Source organism: Lepus europaeus, chromosome 17, assembly GCF_033115175.1.
Source record: "Lepus europaeus isolate LE1 chromosome 17, mLepTim1.pri, whole genome shotgun sequence".
NCBI lineage: Eukaryota > Metazoa > Chordata > Mammalia > Lagomorpha > Leporidae > Lepus > Lepus europaeus.
The window spans coordinates 76,484,474-76,503,959 of NC_084843.1; the positions used below are offsets into that span (position 1 = coordinate 76,484,474).

General features: G+C 43.7%; 1 protein-coding gene across 1 annotated transcript in view; it reads left to right on the top strand.

The window, feature by feature from the left end:
* Positions 1-19,486, top strand: part of BMPR1A (bone morphogenetic protein receptor type 1A) — a 132,796-nt gene that overhangs the window by 48,433 nt on the left and 64,877 nt on the right. The gene's annotated exons all lie outside the window — the stretch shown is intronic.

Here is a 19,486-nt window from a genome sequence, read left to right on the forward strand (position 1 = left end):
TTGGAAAAATTTCCTCAATTACAGTTCTTAGTATTGACTGTTTCCTTGTTTTGGCTTTCTTCAGGGATTCCTAGTATATAAAAAGTTAAATAAATTTTGTCACTTTCTGTGTATCATTTCTTTTTTTCTTTTTAGAATTATCTTTCTTTTCTCTTATGGAATTACCTGATCTAACTGTCCATTCTGTGTTTCTTTGTCTTTAATCTTCATTTCTTTTTTTAAAAATTTATTTATTTTATTTCAAAGTCACAGTTACGGAGAGAGAGAGAGATAGAGAGCGCGCTCTTCCATCCGCTAGTTCACTCCTGAATTGGCTGCAGTGGCTGGAGCTGCACTGATCCGAAGCCAGGAGCTAGGAGCTTTCTCTGGGTCTCCCACATGGGTGCAGACCCAAGGATTTGGGCCATCTTCTACTGCTTTCCCAGGCCATAGCAGAGAGCTGGATTGGAAGTGGAGCAGCCGGGTCTCAAACTGGTGCCCGTATGTGATGCCGGCACTGCAGGCAGCAGCTTTACCCGCTGCCTCAGCGCTGGCCCCAATCTTCATTTCTAAAATTAGATTTTTTTGATTTAATTTTTTTTGACAGGCAGAGTTAGTGAGAGAGAGAGAGACAGAGAGAAAGGTCTTCCTTCCGTTGGTTTACCCCCCAAATGGCCGCTACATGCAGCGCACTGCGCTGATCCGAAGCCAGGAGCCAGGTGCTTCCTCCTGGTCTCCCATGTGCGTGCAGGGCCCAAGCACTTGGGCCCTCCTCCACTGCACTCCCGGGCCACAGCAGAGAGCTGGAATGGAAGAGGAGCAACTGGGACAGAATCCAGTGCCCCAACCGGGACTAGAATCTGGTGTGCCGGCGCCACAGGTGGAGGATTAGCCTAGTGAGCCGCGGCGCTGGCCTAAAATGAGTTTTAAAAATTTGTCACTGAGTCATGTTCTTGTATTTCTGAGTTTCTGCAGATCTGATGTTTTTCATGCTTTATGTAATTTTCTTAATGTTTTTAGCTCATTTTTAAGTGGCGGGTTGTTTGTATCTGTTTTCTGTTTCTACCTTTCTGGTGTGCTTGATTGTTGGTGTTGTGGCTGTATTGCTTCCCATCCCCACTGCTCACCCCACTCTCCAGCTCCCCTGTATAAAACCTTGGGTGAGATTTGGAGTTGGAGACTTGTCCCTGGGTCATTGTTAAGGAAATTCGTCTTTCTGAATCTCTGGAAGGGGATGCTGTGGTTCAGGATAGGATTTCTCACTTCTCAGAACTGGTGGGCCCTCACCTTGATGTGGGCTGTTTTTCTGTAGTCCTTTCCTGTTCGTCTACACACATGCGCACGCGCATGTGCACACACACCGCCCCCAGAATTTTTTCCTTCAGCACCAGGCCTTCTCCCAGAGGGAGGTCTAATTGGTACTTTTCAGAGTTTAAAAGAACTTGACTACTTCAGTCCTAGCTTGGAGGTCCTGTGCTTCCATATGCAGGTGGATCATTGTCTCCTTTCTCATCTCATGTTTAGTTTTCAGGGTTTCCCTCTGCTCTTCCCAATGAATACTTGTGGCTGTTTCGGTTCTAGAGGGAGATGAAGCAGACACCAACCTTTATCATTGTTATCCTAAGAATTTTACTTGTAGCAGGCTAAAAAATAGTTTAAAAATCTGTGTAAGAGGGGACGGTGCTGTGGCGCAGTGTGTTAACACCCTGGCCTGAAGCGTCGGCATCCCATATGGATGCCAGTTCTAGTCCCAGCTGCTCCACTTCCATTCCAGCTCTCTGATATGGCCTGGGATAGCAGTAGAAGACGGCCCAAGTCCTTGGGCCCCTGCACCCACGTGGGAGACCCGGAGGAAGCTCCTGGCTTCAGATCGGCACAGCCCCGGCCGTTGCGGCCATCTGGGGAGTGAACCAGTGGATAGAAGACCTCTCTCTCTGTCTCTACCTCTCTCTGTAACTCTGTCTTTCAAATAAATAAATCTTAAAAAAAAAAAAAATCTATGTAAGAAGCAGTGATATCCTGGGGTCTAAGTGGCTCCTCTGCCTCACACTGCTCCCCACAGTCCAGTGGCTGCCTGTGGCGATGACTTCCTAGTGCTTGTTCACCTTTCCTTCTAATCGGGAACACTTGGTTCCTTTGCCCCTTGAGGTTAGCCAGGATCAGGTCACTTCTTCTTGAGGGGAAGTTGTGTTACTTCTGGGAGGCACAGTGAAAAGCCCATGGCAGTACGCTGGTTTTTTCTCTGCCTGGGGCATACTTAGCCATGTGAGTCATTTGCTACAGAGGTAGGATGGTCAGCCCGGGTCTTTGAATGCGTGGACACAGGTGCTGCCTTCCTCTGCTGACCCTGTTACATGAGACAAGGAAAGCTGTGTTGTGCTGAGATTTTGAAATTTTGGGGTTGCTTTCTGGCACAGCATAGCTTAGACCTAGGCTGTCTAATGTAGTAGCTGTTGAGCACTTGAAGTGTGACAAATCCTAATTTGAACTGTAGGTTTAAAGTTATATACCAGATTTGGAAGTATGTGTGTGAAAAAAAGTAAAATAGTAATAACTTTTATATTGACCGCATGGTAAAATGACTGGATTGAACAAAATGTATTTAAAGTAATGTCAGCTCTTGCTCTTTGTCTTCATGAGGTTGCTAGATAATTTAAAATTACACACGTCACATTTGTGGCATTCTGTTTCTCTTGGCCAGCACTGACCCCTACCTGGAGTAATTCAGTACTCCTCTCTCTTCTTGGCAGAAGATGGCCAATAGACTGTCTAGAAAGCCAAACCAGTGAGATTCCAGACTCAGAGAGAATACAAACAAGGAATGCAGTGTCAAGGGGGAGTTGGTGGAAAATCTCCTTACTGGGTCAGGACATGCAACCCCTGACCCTTAATTTCTGTCCCATGTCCCTTTTCCACTTGTTTGCAGAACCCTGGCAGTTGGAGGTATACATTCCACCTAGGAGCTTGGAGGACTCTTCTCTAAGAAATTGAGTGAATGGCTCCAAGGAAGAAATGGATGAGTCTGACACTTGAGGGTCTCCAAGTCCACACAGGCAAGTGACGGCCCTAACACCCTGCAGTGAAGTCTGCAGGCTTCCCAGCCCCACCCATGCCCCGAGAGCGCCCAGTCAGGATCCGTGGACTCGCTCTTTATGTGAACAGCACCGAGTTGAAAACTTCTAACAGAAATGGGGCTCGTTAAGGAGAAAGAGTAGTAATATTAGTAGTGACAAGTCCAGTTGCACTATGAAGATGATGCAGATGATGAGAGAGCAGTTACAGGGAAAGTTAGCGTGGACTTTGCAATGTCTTCTCCAACATTCCTATTGTTTTGATTTTTGTTTTTTACTCTAGTAAAACACACATCAAATTTACCATCTTAGGCATTTAAAATTTTAAAAAATTTATTTGAGAGGCAGAGGGACAGACAGATCTGCACACTGCTCATTTCCTTTCCGAATGCTCATGGAGGTGGACCCCAGACGTTGCTTTTGTGTTTAAGCTGTTGCAGTGCGTAACGCTACTATGAACGTGGTTGTGCACAGAAAAGCATCCAGTGACCAATTATGTACTGACGGATTGGATAGCCCAGGTGAGACGGACAGATTCATGAAACAGAAGATGGAGGTTAAGTCGTTAAGAAGTAGAAAATCTAATAAGCCTATAACTACTAAGGAGATTGAATGAATAACTAAGAAATCTCCTGACATAGAAGAGCCCCGGACCTGGTGGCTTCACTGGTAAATTCTAGGAGACATTTGAAAAAGAACCAAAACCAGTCCTCAGATTAAAAAAAAAAAAAAAAAAAATTAAAGAGGCAGGCATACTTCCCAGCTCATTCTGTGAGGCCAGTGTACCTCAAAGACACTGCAAGCAAACTCAGGCAAGTATCTCTTATGAACAGAGTTGCAAAAATCTTCAACAAATACTAGCAAACCCCTTTTCTCAAGATCAAAAATTAAAAAAAAAAAACACTATTTTTCATTTTATTTGAAAGACACGGAGATAGGTATCTTCCATTTGCTGGTTCACTCCTCAAAAGCCTATAGCAGTCAGGTCTGGGACAGGTTGAAGCCAAGAGCCTGGAACTCCATCCTGGTCTCCCACATGGGTGACAAGGGCTCAAGTATGTGGGCCATCTTGTGTTACCTTCCTAGGTGCATTAACAGGAAGCTGCATCAGAGCAGAGTAGCCAGGGCTCTAACCAGTGCTCTGATATGGGTTCTTGGTTTCACAAGTAACAGTGTAACCCACAACACTGGCCCCAGTAGGATTTTTTAAAAAGTAGGTTTATTCAGGTATAATTTTCAACCACACAGTTTATTCATGTAAAGGGTATGTTGAATGGTTTATGTTATAGTCCCAGATCTATATCACTACTACCATCACTTCTAAAGCAATTTTCATTACCTCAGAATGAAACTCCATGCCCACCCTTATTATTTAAAAATTTATCTATTTGTATTTATTTGAAAGGCAGAGAGACAGAGAAAGAAGGATTTCCATCTGCTGGTTCACCACCCAAATGCCCACAATAGGCAGGGCTCTACCAGACCAGAGTCAGGGACCTGGAATGCAGTCCATGTTTCCCATTTGGGTGGCAGGGGCCCAAGTACTTGTACTATTACGGCTGCCTCCCAGAATGCACTTCAGTAGGAAACTGGAATTGAAAGCAGAACCGGCGCTTGAACCAAACATTCTGATATGGGGTGCAGGTGTCCCAAGTGGTGTCTTCACTGCCACACTACGTGCCTCACCCTGGTGATTTTGCTATTTTAAAATAATGTTTTGTATTTTAACCTGTTGTTATATCATAGACAATTCCTGCAGGATTTGGAAAGAGAAGGCACAGCGTTAGGATTAGAAGTGCAGCGGATGCAGTCTGAGTTTAAATCCCTGCTGTGTGTTAAGCCTGTGCCTCTGAGCTCTTTTCTTACCTGTGATACGGAGTTAGTGATGGTGCCTGCCTCGCAGGTTTATTTTAAGGATTCAGCAAGATAATAAATGTATAGGATTTAGCACAGTAGCTGGCACACAGGGAATGTTCAATATAAGAAGTGTATTATTATTACCTTACTTTTGTTCTTAGATCAACCAGCAAGTGTTTGATGCTATCTGTTTCTGTCAGCAATTCCAAATGTTTTCTGTATTTAGCAACATTTTCGTATCGCTGCTTCTGTCATTTCCTCATGTGAAACTATAATTGCTGCCTGAGAATCCGGCCGGTTTCAGTGACAGCCATGGATGACACGTAGAAAGTGCTGTGGTTTGCCTGGTACCACTCTCATTGCTGTATTTGTATTAATTCCTTTGGTCCTCCTCTTCCACATGCATGCAGTTTTTGTCCCTGTTTTCCAGGCAGGGCACAGAGGAGGTTAGTCCACCTAGTCGCAGGATTGCAGGAGGTGGGTGATGGAGCCAGCATTCTGACCATCACTCAGTCTGAGTACAGCACACACTCAAACTAACCTGAGTACTGATGTCTGCTCTGGGCGTGGGTTTTTGTATGAACCAGAGTATACCCTGCTGCTCAGTTTTCACCAGCCTGGAATCTGGGCTCCACATGGGGCCTGGCCAGGCACAGGGCACCCGGTGTCCATATGACCCTGCCCCACTGCATCCCTGTATGCTGTCATGTCCTGCACACCCTTCTCTGGAGTCAGCCCTGGTAGCCTTTGCACAGGTGGAGCTCTTTTGTACTCGTCAGTTAATCACCTTCTTTGGCGGTATGATGATGCTTGCATTGTCTGGTACCATTATTTAAATTATATTTATGGCTTGATTCCTCATGTTGATTAAATGTTGCAGGCAGGAAACTATGTCTTAAATGTTTGAAAATTTACTATAGAATCCCTGGAAGTATGATCAAGTGTCTGTTTTTTTCTTTCAATCTCACTACCTGTTAATAAAGTTACTGTCTGAAATTCAAATGTATGTAGCCTCACAAACTTAGTCCCCAAGCACTGTGATATGTTTTTGCAAAACGGTTCCCTTCCCAGGCTGTTGGGTTGTGTGCATTACATAGGGATGGTTGCTTCTAATTGTCTGTAACTTTTCAAAACCTGCTCTTGCTGCCTTGACTGCCTGGTTGCCCTCCTTGCTGTTCCTTCTGCTTGCAGGCTTCTCCCACAGGTGGTGACTCACTAGCTGAAAAGACAGCGCCATCCAGTAATGAACTCCCTGCCTCCCATCACAGAGAGAGGAGAACTTAAGTGTAGGCTTCCCAGTCACACTTTCCTCCCTGTGTGTTTACCCACCTGTGGACAGGTGGCAAGGCTGTCCCACACTTGGCCTCTGGCAGAAATGACTTTGACTGTTTCCCTGCCTGTTGGAAGTGATTACTTTGCATATTCCTGTACAAGTGATAGAAAGGAATTTTATTTTCTGTAATTTTTAGATTATCATTACTCTCATTGAAATATCGATGGCTGAGAGTTGAATTTTTTAATAAAGGCATATTTAAGCTTTTAGTAAATAATCATAATGTCCTATTATTTGACAGCTTAATTGGATTAAATTCTGGCATAGTGGTTATCCATTTTTCATGAAGTGTAATGAACTTTTGAGGAAACTATCTACATAAAGGAATGCATCCCACCCCTTACTACTCTAACAACCTTGTGCTTTAGAAATCTCAAAAATATTTGAAATATAATCTTGTGTATTCACCATGGGGAAATAAATCTATTCTAAGAAATTTTTGGAGCTAGCATTGTGGTGTAGCGGGTAGAGCTGCCACCTGCGGTGCTGGTATCCTATAAGGGTGCTGGTTTGAGTCCCAGCTGCTCCACTTCCAATCAAGCTCTCTGCTAATGGCCTGGGAAAGCAATAGGAGATGGCCCACATACTTGGGTCCCTGCCATCCATGGGGGAGACCCAAATGAAGCTCCTGGCTATCTGTGGAGTGAACCAGCCTATGGAAAATCACTCTTTCTCTGTCTCTCGTCCTATAACTCTGACTTTCAAATAAATAAACAAATATTTTTTAAAAAAAAGCTGTTAGAGGCCATCATTGTGGTGTAGTGGGTTAGGCTGCCACCTGCGTGTTAAGCCATTGCCTGCATCACCCACATCCCATATGGGCACCAGTTCGAGTCCTGGCTGCTCCCTGCTACTGTGCCTAGGAAAGGAGCAGAGAATGGCTCAAATGCTTCAGCTTCTGCACCCATATGGGAGACCCAAAAGAAGTTCTGGGCTTCAGGCCCAGCCCTGGCTGTTGTGGACATTTGCGGTGTAGATCAGCAGATAGAGGATCTCTTTGTTGTGGACATTTGGGGAGTGAACCAGCAGTTGGAAGATCTCTGTGTGTCTCTCCCACTCCAACTCTGCCTTTCAAATAAATAAAATAAATCTTAAAACAACAACAACAGAAAAAAAAAACTTTAAAGGTCAATAGTACAATTGTTCATAAAGACTTTTTAAAAATTTTTTTCTATTTGCTAAATAATACATTTTTGAAATACTGTGTTCTACCAGTGTCACATAAATCTCTGAATTATATGAAGTACAGCTGGATTGCCATAACGAAGTTCCTGCCCTCAGATTTCTGTGATACTGTTTCTGAAGCTCAAACAAAAGTCTTTGACCCTTTAAACATCACCTAACTTCTCATTCAACCTACACTGCATTAATTCCAGAAGATTTTTAAAATTGACTGATGGAGGGAAAGTCCCGTGAACCTTCCTCATAGATCTATCCATATTGGATTTTAGTCACCTGTTTATTACACCCTATGTGTAAAATTACAACTAATAAAATGCACCCTTTACCAAAGTTTTACTTTAAAAATGTAGACTTGATGGAGCAGTTGAGTGAACGGTGAGCGCCGTGTGCCTTCACTGTGGCCACCAGGGTGCCTGCTGACAGTCTGCCCGCTGAGCAAGTGCTGGCTCCCTCTCTTTCTGTTGATAAACATATTCACAGTATTTTCCTGAGTTATTTGACAGTAAGCTGGAAACATCATGACACTTAAACTCTGAAATATTTTAGCAGGTATATCCTAAAAGCCAAGTTGTTTTTCTGAAGGGTTACTTTGTCATACCTAAGAGATTTAGTGTTAATACAATAATAATATAGTTGCCCTTATTTAAATTTCCTCTGTTTTCCCTCCAGAACAGTTCTTTGTGAATGTTTTGGTTTTTGGTCCAAGAGCCCATCAAAGACTTGCATTTGACTTTAGTGTTCTGTAATTTAGAATAAGCCACTACCCCTCCTCCTTGTTCTCTGGTCTTTTATTAAATCTTATCTAATTTTTTCTCTGATATGTTTGTGTGTGTGTGTCTGTGTGTGTGTGATATCTCACAATTTACTGGTTGTAGTTCTTAAAGAATTTCATTTTTATTTGAAAGGCTCACACACACATGGAGAGAGATCCTCTTTCTGCTGATTTACTCCCCAAATGCCCCAGACAGCTAAGTCTGGGCCACGCTGGAGCCAGGAGCATGGAACTCAATCCACGTCTCCCACATGAGTGGACAGGGACCCAAGTATTTGAGCCATCACCTCCTGCCTCCCACATGCACATTAGCAGGAAGCTAGATGAGAAGCAGAGTAGCTGGGACTGGAGCCAGTGATGCAGGTGTACCAAGAGGAACCTTAACCACTGCCACATGCCTGTCCCCGATTGTGTTTTGTGACCAGATTAAAATTAAAATGTTTAGAACAAATACTATATAAATACATTGTGTTTTCCCTTGTACTACATGAGGAAGTAAAGTAGATTTTTTTTCACTGTGGTTTTTCTTCTTCATTTTACAATAGCTTGTGTTTGTTTTGATGTGTTACTGTTTAGTGTTTTGTGATGAGGTAGTCTTAAATTTTAAAACACAAGTTGTAACACTTATTCTCAAACTTTTTCTAGTTATCCCCCAAATACAGAAAGTATTGTAATAAACATCTGTGTAACATGTTAACCAGATTTTAACATATTAGGATTTCACCATGTCTGCTTTAGAGTAGGATTTTTATTCTAAAATCTGTTGTACATAGAATGATATAATGAGATGCAAAGTAATAGCTAATGAGTTAAACTGCTCCGACCTCCTGCTAACAAGTCCGTGGCCTCTTGGAACCCTTGTGTCTCAGGACAGTTACTTCTCCCTCCCCACAGATAACCACCACTCTAAATCTGTTGGTTTGCTTTGACTTTTCCTTCAATTTCACCACAGTTGTGTTTTCCCTTTTTTTAAAAAAAAGAAAAAAAATTTATTTTTAAAGATTTATTTTTATTTATTTGAAAGGCAGAATTACAGAGAAACAGAAACAGAGGCAGAGGCAGACAGAGAGATCTTCTATCAGCTGGTTCTCTTCCCAAATGGCCGCAATGGCTGGAGCTGGGCAGGTCCAAAGCCAAGAGCCAGGAGCTTTTCCGGGGTCTCCCATGTGGGTGCAGGGGCCCAAGGAGTTGGGCCATCTTCCACTGCTTTCCCAGGCCATAGCAGAGAACTGGATTGGGAGTAGAGCAGCCAGTAGAGAGAAAGAGAAGGAGAAAGAGAGATCTTCCACACACTGGTTTACTCCCCATAGGGCTGCGATAGCCAGGGCTGGGCTAGGCTAAAGCCAGGAACCAGGAGCTTCTTCCGGGTCTCCCAAGCTGGTGCAGGAGCCCAGGCAATTGGGCCATCCTCCTCCACTGCTTTCCCAGATGCATTAGCAGGGAGCTAGGTAGGAAGTGGAATAATCCAGACTCAAACTGGTGCCCATATGGGATGCCGGTGCTGTAGGTGGTGGCTTAACGTGCTGCGCCACAGCGATTTCCCTTTGATACACATTTTGTTTGTTTTGTCCTACTTTTGGGCTTTATATGAATGAAGGTAAACTGTACATATGTCTTTTTTTCATTTGACATAATTTTGAGATTTCACTCATGTTGGCATACATGGCTGAGCTTCCTTCATCTCCACTACTGTGTGATCATTCCATCCTGTGGATGTATTGCAGTTTATCCATTTACTTCTGTGAGACACTTGGGTTTCCTCTGGCTTTGCTGTTCAGAAAGTCCTGCTGTGAGTATTGTTGGACCTGCCTCCTGGTAACTGTACACAGAAGGCTGTCCTCTCGTTAGGTCTCTGAGTGACGTATGCTGTCAGCCTCACTAGACAGTGCTAAAATGGTTTAAACAGTTGTGGATTCAGTCAGATAAGAAATTCAGAAGGAATGGTTTGTAGGAACGTGGAAGAGCAGGATAATGATTTCTGTTTTCCCTGTGTTTGAGTTGTGTATCTGGCGGGAAATGTCGTGCAGGCATTTGAAATATGTTTGGTTTTTAGCTCCACCCATCTTTGTTTTTTCCTGGGTTGACTGACTCAGGTGTGCCATCTTTCCTTTCTCCTTGATGTCATGTTGGTGTTGTTGTTGTTGTTTTTAAGATAATATCACAGCATACAATTACTTGATCATAGCAGAAGATGTTCCGTGCTTCTGCCCTGTCTCAGGTCCTCGTGTGCAACCTTTTTTATTTTTGTGGCCCCTGACCCAGAGCTGCCCTAGTAACTGTCCCTGTGGGTGCTGTCAGTGATGACTGGGGAGAGGGAGGTGTGACTCCTAAACTGCATTCTAGGTAGTTGTTAGCAAAGGAGAAAAGAGAAAGAGATGCAAGCTAAAATAAATAAATAAGCAAGGAAATATGTAAGTAACACAGTACTCTTCGAGGATCATTCAGAACCTGGGCAAGTGGCAGTGTGATGACTTCACTATATATCATGGCATAGCTCTGTACCTGGTGTCTGTAACATTAATTTTTAAATTCTTAATGTGTTGAGAAGGTACAACCAAGCGAGGTTGTGGAAGAATTGGTGAACATGGGGCAATTAAGAATCATGTCTTTGGGGCCGGCGCTATGGCGCAGCAGGTTAAAGCCCTGGCCTGAAGTGCTGGCATCCCATATGGGTGCTGGTTCTAGTCCTGGCTGCCCCACTTCTGATCCAGCTCTCTGCTATGGCCTGGGAAAGCAGTGGAAGATGGCTCAAGTCCTTGGGCCCCTGCACCCACATGAGAGACCCAGAAGAAGCTTCTGGCTCCTGGCTTCGGATTGGCTCAGCTCTGGCTGTTTGACCATTTGGGGAGTGAACTGGCGCATGGAAGACTTTCTCTCTCTGGCTCTGCCTTTCTCTGTAACTCTGTCTTTCAAAGAAATAAAATAAATCTTTAAAACAACAACAACAACAAAAAAGAATCGTGCCCTGACAATTTTTTTAAAGATTTTATTTATTTATTTGAGAGGTAGAGTTACAGACAGAGGGAGAGAGAGGCCTTCCATCCACTGATTCACTCCCCAGATGGCCGCAATGGCAGGAGCTGAGCTAATTTGAAGCCAGGAGTCAGGAGCTTCTGGCTCTCCCACATGCATGCAGGGTCCCAAGCACTTGGGCCATCCTCTGATGCTTTCTCAGGCCATAGTAGAGAGCTGAATTGGAAGAGGAGCAGCTGGGACACAAAGGCAGTGCCCATATAGGATGCCAGTGCTGCAGGTGGAGGCTTAGCCTATTATGTCACAGCACCGACCCCACTGACAATTCTTGATAGCAGGAATTTTAGTGTTCAGAGAGCTTGCTCTGTGGTGCTCTTACCCACCAGCTAATAAAACAAACAGTCTGTTGATAATTTCTTGAGATGTCTGCAGGAAACAAAAGTGGGTGGTATTATATTAGCTGAATTGGATTTACTTGGAAAGAGGATGTAGGTAGTTTAAATGTCTTATATTGTGAATATTAATAAATTGTAGAGAGAATGCAAATAGAAAATTGACTTTTGTGCTTCATTGTTGGGAAGGGTAAATTGAGGAGCATAGGGATAGGTGATTAGGGGTTTGTTGTGTTGCAGGTGCTACCCCTAGAGCAGGTTGGCCCTCACCTCAAAGTTGCCACTGACCCTCTCCCACTCAGACTGAAGACCAGAATTTGACCTGGGAGCTGCTGTTTTGTTTGATCCTCTACTACAAGAACTTCTCCACAGGAATCGAGAAGCTACTATACAACTGGAGGTTTTGCTGTTCAAAAAGCACATGTATATTTATATATATACACACACATACTCACGTCCACATAAAAGGAAGATGATTCCAAAGAAATAATGTCTCTTGAATAGTCTGTAATCAGTTATTTTTCTATTTAAAATATAATGGAAAGCAGCGTAAAAATACCGCTTTGAGAATGGAGATTTTTTTTTTAAGTTTGAAATAATTATAGACACACAGGAAATTGCAAAATATTAAGGAAGGGTTCCATCTACCCTGCCCATTTCCCATAGTGATTCCTACTTACTACCCTTAGTACGGAACCAAGTGAGACACTGAGGTGGGCACATTCTCAGTGTGGTTCTGCACCTTAGAAACGTTCTCATCTCTGTGAGTTTGTTATTTTTCAGGTTGTTTCATAAACGGAACCTCATAATGGCGGCCTTTTGTAATCAACTTTCTTTCACTCAGCCTGGTCCCCCGTGATCCATCCACATTAATAGGAATCCGTAATTTGTTCCTTTTTCTTTTCTTTTTTTATTTCTTTCTCTCTCTTTTTTTAAAGACTTTTATTTATTTATTTGAAAGCTCAGCCGTCCCAGTGGGTGTGGAGTGGCCAGGCCGTGCTGAGGGCTGAGGCTGACCATGTCATTCCAGGGGCTGTGAAGTGTTCTTCATGGTTTTGCCCACTTTCTAGTTGAGGCTTTTCTTTGCTGTTGAGTTTTGAGATTTGAGTATTATAGGTGAGTCCTTTGTTTCGTACATGGTTTGTAAACATATTCTCCAACTGTGTGTCTTGTTTTATCACCTTCTTACCAGGGTCTTTTGCAGAGCAAATGTTTTACATTTAGATGAAGTCAATTTTACCTTTTTCCTTTCTTTCATGGACCATACATTTGATTTCATACCATATTCTCGCTGCCACCTTTTAGCCCCCGTGCCTAGTCTACAACCTGTCTCTGTGGGGTTACTTGTTCTGGGTACTTCACTGAAGTGGAATTGCGTGATCTGTGGCCCTTCGTGTCTGGCTTCTGTGGCTTGAGTGTGTTTTCAAGGTTCATCCATGTTGTGAGTCCGTCTGTTTTGTGGCTTCATTCATTGTGATGACTAATGCGCCACTGTGTGGATAAGCCACATTTTGTTTATCCATGTGTCACTTGATGGACATTTAGGTTGTTTCCACTGTCTTTGCTTACTCCAGAACAGTTGCATATGTAGCCTTTCAGCCCTTCACCTGTTTCATGCATGAAACACATATGGGTGAACATACACTCCCATATGTGCATTTAGTGTATTTTCTTGTTTAAATAGTGGAGGAGTGATTCCTTTTCTAAAACCTTAGAGTCATGTCTGTACAAATAGATGAGATGCCTTATTCTTTTCATTGACTGCATAGTGTTCAGTATGACCACTCATCCATATTGATCAACATTTTGGTGACCTTGGGTGACTTCCTGTGTTTTTTCCCCTCTCATGTAATAGGTGTGTTTTTGGATTTTCCTGTTCAGTGCCACTCCTCATTCATGTATTCAGAAGTAGATTGATGTATGCATGGATCACTGACTTGTGCGGACAGTACTGGGTCTGTCTTCAGAGGTCATCTTCATAAAAGAAGTAGAGCTACAGATAGAGGATCGTAGTTCACTGTGGTAAACAGACAGTGTGTTCTCACAGTAGTCTTGTAGAACATCAGCCATGTAAGGGGGTGGGAGGACCTAACAAAGAAAGAGATGTTTGATATGAGTCTTTATGAGTTCACTTGGCAAAAGTGACTTTAAAATTAGACTAGCCATTACAATTGCCAGCGTGAAGAAGGTAGACGCATTAAATATGCTGACCTGCTTCGGACATACAAACAGTTCAATATTGCTAGTCAGAGGCTCCTTGGCAGTGATTGCCACAGGAGATAAGGTAGTTTAACAGAGTGAAATGGGGCCGGTGCTGTGGCGCAGCGAGTTAACACCCTGGGCTGAAGCACCAGCATCCCATATGGGTGCCGGTTTGAGACCTGGCTGCTCCTCTTCTGATCCAGCTCTCTGCTATGGCCTGGGAAAACAGCAGAAGATGGCGCAAGTCCTTGGGCCCCTGTGCCTGCGTGGGAGACCCGGAAGAGGCTCGAGGCTCCTGGCTCCTGGCTTCGGATCGGTGCAGCTCCGGCCATTGCAGCCAACTGGGGAGTCGTTGCGGCCGATTGGGGAGTGAAACATTGGATGGTGGATGGTGCCTCTCTTCTCTCTGTATAACTGACTTTCAAATAAATAAATAAATCTTTAAAAGTGAAAGCAGAGAAGAAGGAGTGAAAGCAAATCATAGCACTTTGTGAATGTCTTTCTAAAGAACTTGAACCTCACTTTGTACATAATTGGAAATCATTGAAAAAATGTTCATTGTCCTTGGGTTTTAAATGTTATGAATTGTGCTATGAATATTTTAGAACATTTCTGTCACCACCCACAATAACCTCTCTTGTTCTAGGCAGCTACTGCTCTCCTTTCTGTCTCTAATTTGCCTTACCTGAGAGTATTTCTTAGACACAGAATCATCCTATATGTAGTTTTTGCACCTGACGTCTGTCACTCAGCCTGTGTCTGAGGTTTGTTGATGTTGAAATGTGTATCAGTGTTTCTTTTCTTTTTATTGCCTGACAGTGTTCCCTCCTGTGGTTTGGCCACACTGTCGTTATCCATTCAGCCAGCGGGCAACATCTGAACTGTTTCCAGGTCGGCGTTATTATGCACGAAGCGGGGACATTTGTAGATAATGTTTGTGTGAGGACATTTTCATTTCTCTTGGGTAGGTTCCTGTAGAGAGAATGGTGGTTCTTACGGTGAGTTTGCGCTTGTGTTTAGCTTGAAGAAGTGGACAGCCTGTTGCCCGCAGTGGCTGCATCATGCTGCATTCCCACCAGCAGTGCTGAGGTGCCCCTTTGTCTGTGTCCTCATTAGCACTTGGCACTATCTGTCTCTTGGATGATGATCATTCTGATAGTGGTATCAATTGCAGTTTTAATTTTCATTTCCCTAATGAATGATGATGTTTATACTCTTCTCATTAAGCCCAGTTGTATTTTAGAAGCATGGATACAGTGAATAGGGGTAACAGTGGGAATTAGCAGCGTGAAAGATGAGAGCCCACAGTAGACAATGTGTTTAGCATGGGGAAGACAGATTTTAAAGATAAATCAGAACGAGCAGCATTTAGTAGCAAGTTAATGTAATAGGTGTGGCAGAGGGAGAGGGGGTTAGTGATTCTAAGACTTCTGCCCTTGGTAGTTGGGTAGATGCTGTGCCTTTAGCCAAAAGAGTGAATGCCAGGTATAAAGTTTCTGTGCCGGAAGAGGATGACTTTCCTATTGACCCTGTTCTCTTGAGGTGCCTCTGGAATAATTAGTGTTCAGTAGTTTGGAAATACTTGTCAGTTCAGAAAAGGGATCTGGGCTGAGATCTGAGTTTAGATTTAAATTATCATTGTATCCCTGAGGGGAATCCATGTGGGGAAAATGGTGTGTCTGTTCCTAAATTTCTGGGTTTCTTAAAGAATGGGAATATTTAGCATAACAAGAAGATCCGAGTTGGTGTGGCTCCAGGACTCCTTCATTTACCTTTAACAGCCCCTTCCCTAGTCTTTTAGGGCAGCCGCCATTCTGGTTCTGTTGGGTTGTCCTTTCTGGTGGTCTCCTGCCTTATTGGGCCAGTGATGGCTGCCAAATATGAACCCGAGTTTTTTGGTAGAAAAACCTCTCCCAGAACCTCCTTGGCAAGCTTACTGTCCTGTCGTGCTGGCAAGAGTCACATCAGATGCCTGCTGGTTCCACTGTTCACTGGCAAGGGAATAAGTGGCACAGTTGGCTTAGACTAGAGCTTTCTACCCCAAGTATCTTTCTCTGATCTCTCTTCTGGGAGGAGCCTTTTCCGCTTGCCTTTGATTTTCTTCTGCAGTTCAAATGTGTTTTAGGAAGAATTGCAGGGGTGGATGTGGGGTCCAGCAGCTGAAGTAGCCACTTGGGACACCTGCATCCCATATTGGAGTGCCTGTTTCAGTTTCAATGGGAAACTATGTTTCCCATCCAGCTCTCTGCTAAGGTACACCCAGGGAGGCAGCAGGTGATGGTCCAAGGGGGTCCTTCCTGGAGCACCTGGCTTCTGGCTTTAGCCTGGCTCGCACTGGGTGTAGTGGGCATTTGGGGAGTGAACCAGTGGATAAGTGACTTCCGTTTATCTTTCAAATAAAAATTTACAAAAATTCTCTCTGTCCTCTACATCTAGGAAATCTGTGGTGAAAAAAATTTACTTATTCAGTGTTTCGTTTCTAACATCCCTTGTGGCTGCTGAATGTGGGTTTATAAGCAACAGTCCAGTGGTAAATTACCTTGTAAGTTCAGTGATTGAACTCTGTACGTTTATAAATGTGTGCTCATGGAGCCACAGCTCTAGGTTGGGAAGAGCCTGCCTTTACATTAGTCGCAGTTTCCAGCAGGTGCAGAGTGCCAGCAGATGTGTACTGTGAATCACTTCTCTTGTCTTCTGTTTACCTTTGAATAATGAAGTGAAATCTTACTTGATTTTCTTTAGCCAGTCCCAGATTCAATCTTTGCAGAAGGTTTTCTGAAGTTTGTCTTGTTAAGCATTTGTACATGTGAGATAGTGGAAGGAGGATAGATGATCTGAGATCTTGGACTTAAAAAAAATTAATTAATTGCTGATTGATTTGAAAGGCAGAGATCTTCCATCTGTTTGTTCACTCTCCGGATGCCCTCAACAACAGGTCCTGGCTAGGCCAAAGCCAGGAGCCCAAACTTCGTCTGGGTCTCCAGGTGGGTGGAGACCCAAGTACTTGACCATCACCTGCTGCCTCCCAGGGTGTACATCAGCAAGCAGCTGGAATTCGAAGCAGATCAGGGATGGGATGTGGCCGTCCCACACCATGTCTTAACCACAGCACCAAATACCTGTCCTGCAAGATCTTGGACTTTGAAGCTGGGATATATGAAAGTTTTTTTGGTTATATATTTTTCTTTTAAGATTTACTTTAGGTGTAACCTAAAGCATACCATCTTTTTTTTTTTTTTAACCAAGCAAACAATGTTGTAATAATTAGTGCTGTAATAAACAATGGTTGGTGATTGACTCACATATTATTATTTGATACGTTAGAAATATCAGGTAGAATTAGATTCAGGTCATGTATTTTTAGAAGAGACGTGTTGATGGGCTGTTTTGACCTTGATAGGCAGTGACTGCTTCTGCTTGCTCTCACCTTGTACATAACCTTAGCAGGGCTGGAGGAGTTGACAAAGAATGGTTTTGGAGGAAATTTTGGTACTATTTCCAAAATGCAAACACAGTGCGTTGAGTTTTTTGGTCAGTATAAGGGAAATTCTGTGAGAGAAACACCCATGTCTGTATTCCTACGGTCCCTCATTTCTTTGGACAGTGTGAGAGTTTTAGAATCCTGTAAGCACTCTGAAAACCGTTAAAGACCTGGTTAAGTTACGATAATTGATGCCTTAACAAAACTTGTAAAGACTCCTACATTCACACAAAGCATTAGTAACTGTGTGCAGGGGCAGGCTGTCTCCAGCTGGAAAGGGAAAGGTTTGGTGTGGTCCCATGCAGCCTGTCTGCTCAGTGGAGACTCGTCTTTTTTTTCTTTTAAAGATTTATGTATTTGCTTTGAAAGAGTTAGGGGGGAAGAGACAGAGATCTTGCATCCGCTGGTTCACTCCCCGTATGGACACAACAGCCAACACTGGGCCAGGCTGAAGAGAGGCACCAGGATTTTCATCCTGGTCCCACGTGGGTAGCAGGGCCCCAAACACTTGGGCCATCCACTATCCTGCCTTTCCCAGGCCAATAACAGGGAGCTGGATTGGAAGTGGAACAGCCAGGACATGAACTAGTGCCTATATGGGATGTTGGCATTGCAAGCGGCAGTTTCAAGTACTATGCCACAGGCCAGCCCCAAGACTCTTCAGAATGACTGCTGCTTTCTGATATGCTAGACCAGCTTAGGTTGTCCCCAGCTTACATGAATTTAGTCATTATTACCAAGGCTATTAAACCTTAGTGTGACAAGACAGTCATTTGTCCTAGGAAACATTCATACAGTTTTTTTTTTTTTTAAGATTTTATTTATTTATTTGACAAGCAGAGTAACAGACAATGAGAGAAAGAGAGACAAAGGCCTTCCCTCCGTTGGTTCACTCCCCAAGTGGCCGCAATGGCTGGAGCTGCACCAACCCGAAGCTAGGAGCCAGGTGCTTCCTCCTGGTCTCCCATGCGGGTGCAGGGGCCCAAGGACCTGGGCCATCCTCCACTGCTTTGCCAGGCCACAGCAGAGAGCTGGACTGGAAAAGGAGCAACCAGGACTAGAACTGGTGCCTGTATTGGATGCCGGCGCCACAGGCGGAGGATTAACCTAGTGTGCCACGGCGCTGGTCCCCATTCATACAGTTTTTAAAATACAAAAGAGAATGCTTTGGTATTTTTCAGTTCTAAAATACATTGATGGAATTGTCTTTAAGACCTCAGGTTAAATAGCACACTTATCCTTAAATAGATTAATTTGTAAGTTGTTCGCATCCTTAGATGCATGAATGTCTATCCCTGGCAGCAGGAGGGCGCTCAGAGCAGTGTAACACAGGTGAAACTTTGTCCCATGGACTTAGAGCCACCAGCTCATTGACCTTCATCCTCACAGGGCTGCACATCCCAGGTGGAGGTTTGGCTGATGAGAACCGGTTATGGACACTGCCTCTGCGGGCAAGTGACTTATTGCCTAACTGGGACTCTGACTATTGCAGAATTCTAAGTTTCACTGCTGCTTCCAGTTGCTCCTGTTTTTTCACCTGTGGAATTGCAACCTTTGTTTCTCAGAAGTTTAGGCTAACCTGGAAATTTTACATGCGAGTACTATTTTCTTTTTTTTAAATATGTATTTATTTATTTGAAAGTCAGAGTTAGAGAAGGATAGACACACACACACATACACACACACACACAGAGAGAGAGAGAGAGGTCTTCTATCCGCTGGTCAGAGAGAGAGAGAGAGAGAGAGAGAGAGAGGTCTTCTATCCGCTGGTTCACTCCTCAGTTGGCTGCAAAGGCCAAAACTGCACTGATCTGAAGCTAGGAGCCAGGAGCTTCTACCAGGTCTCCCATGCAGGTGCAGGAGCCCAAAGTCTTGGGCTATCTTCCACTGCTTTCCCAGGCCACAGCAGACAGCTGGATTGGAAGTGGAGCAGCCGGGACTGGAACTGGTGCCCTTATGGGATGCTGGCACTGTAGGTGGTGGCTTCACCCACTACGTCACAGCGCCGACCCCGCAAGTACTATTTTCCACAAACCTAACTTTCCAAACTTCTTTGAGCAGAGGTTGGAGAAATGGTAAAGAACTAGTTTTTCTGAAACTGTGGATCTTTTCATTGTTTTCTTTGCAAATGTGTGGTTTTACATATGAGATAATCTTAGTATTGCTTCTACTTGTGTTACTCTGACAAGTCAAAGTTCTTGCAGGCTTAAATAAGTTCTTTTTTTTTTTTTTTTTTTCTAACCA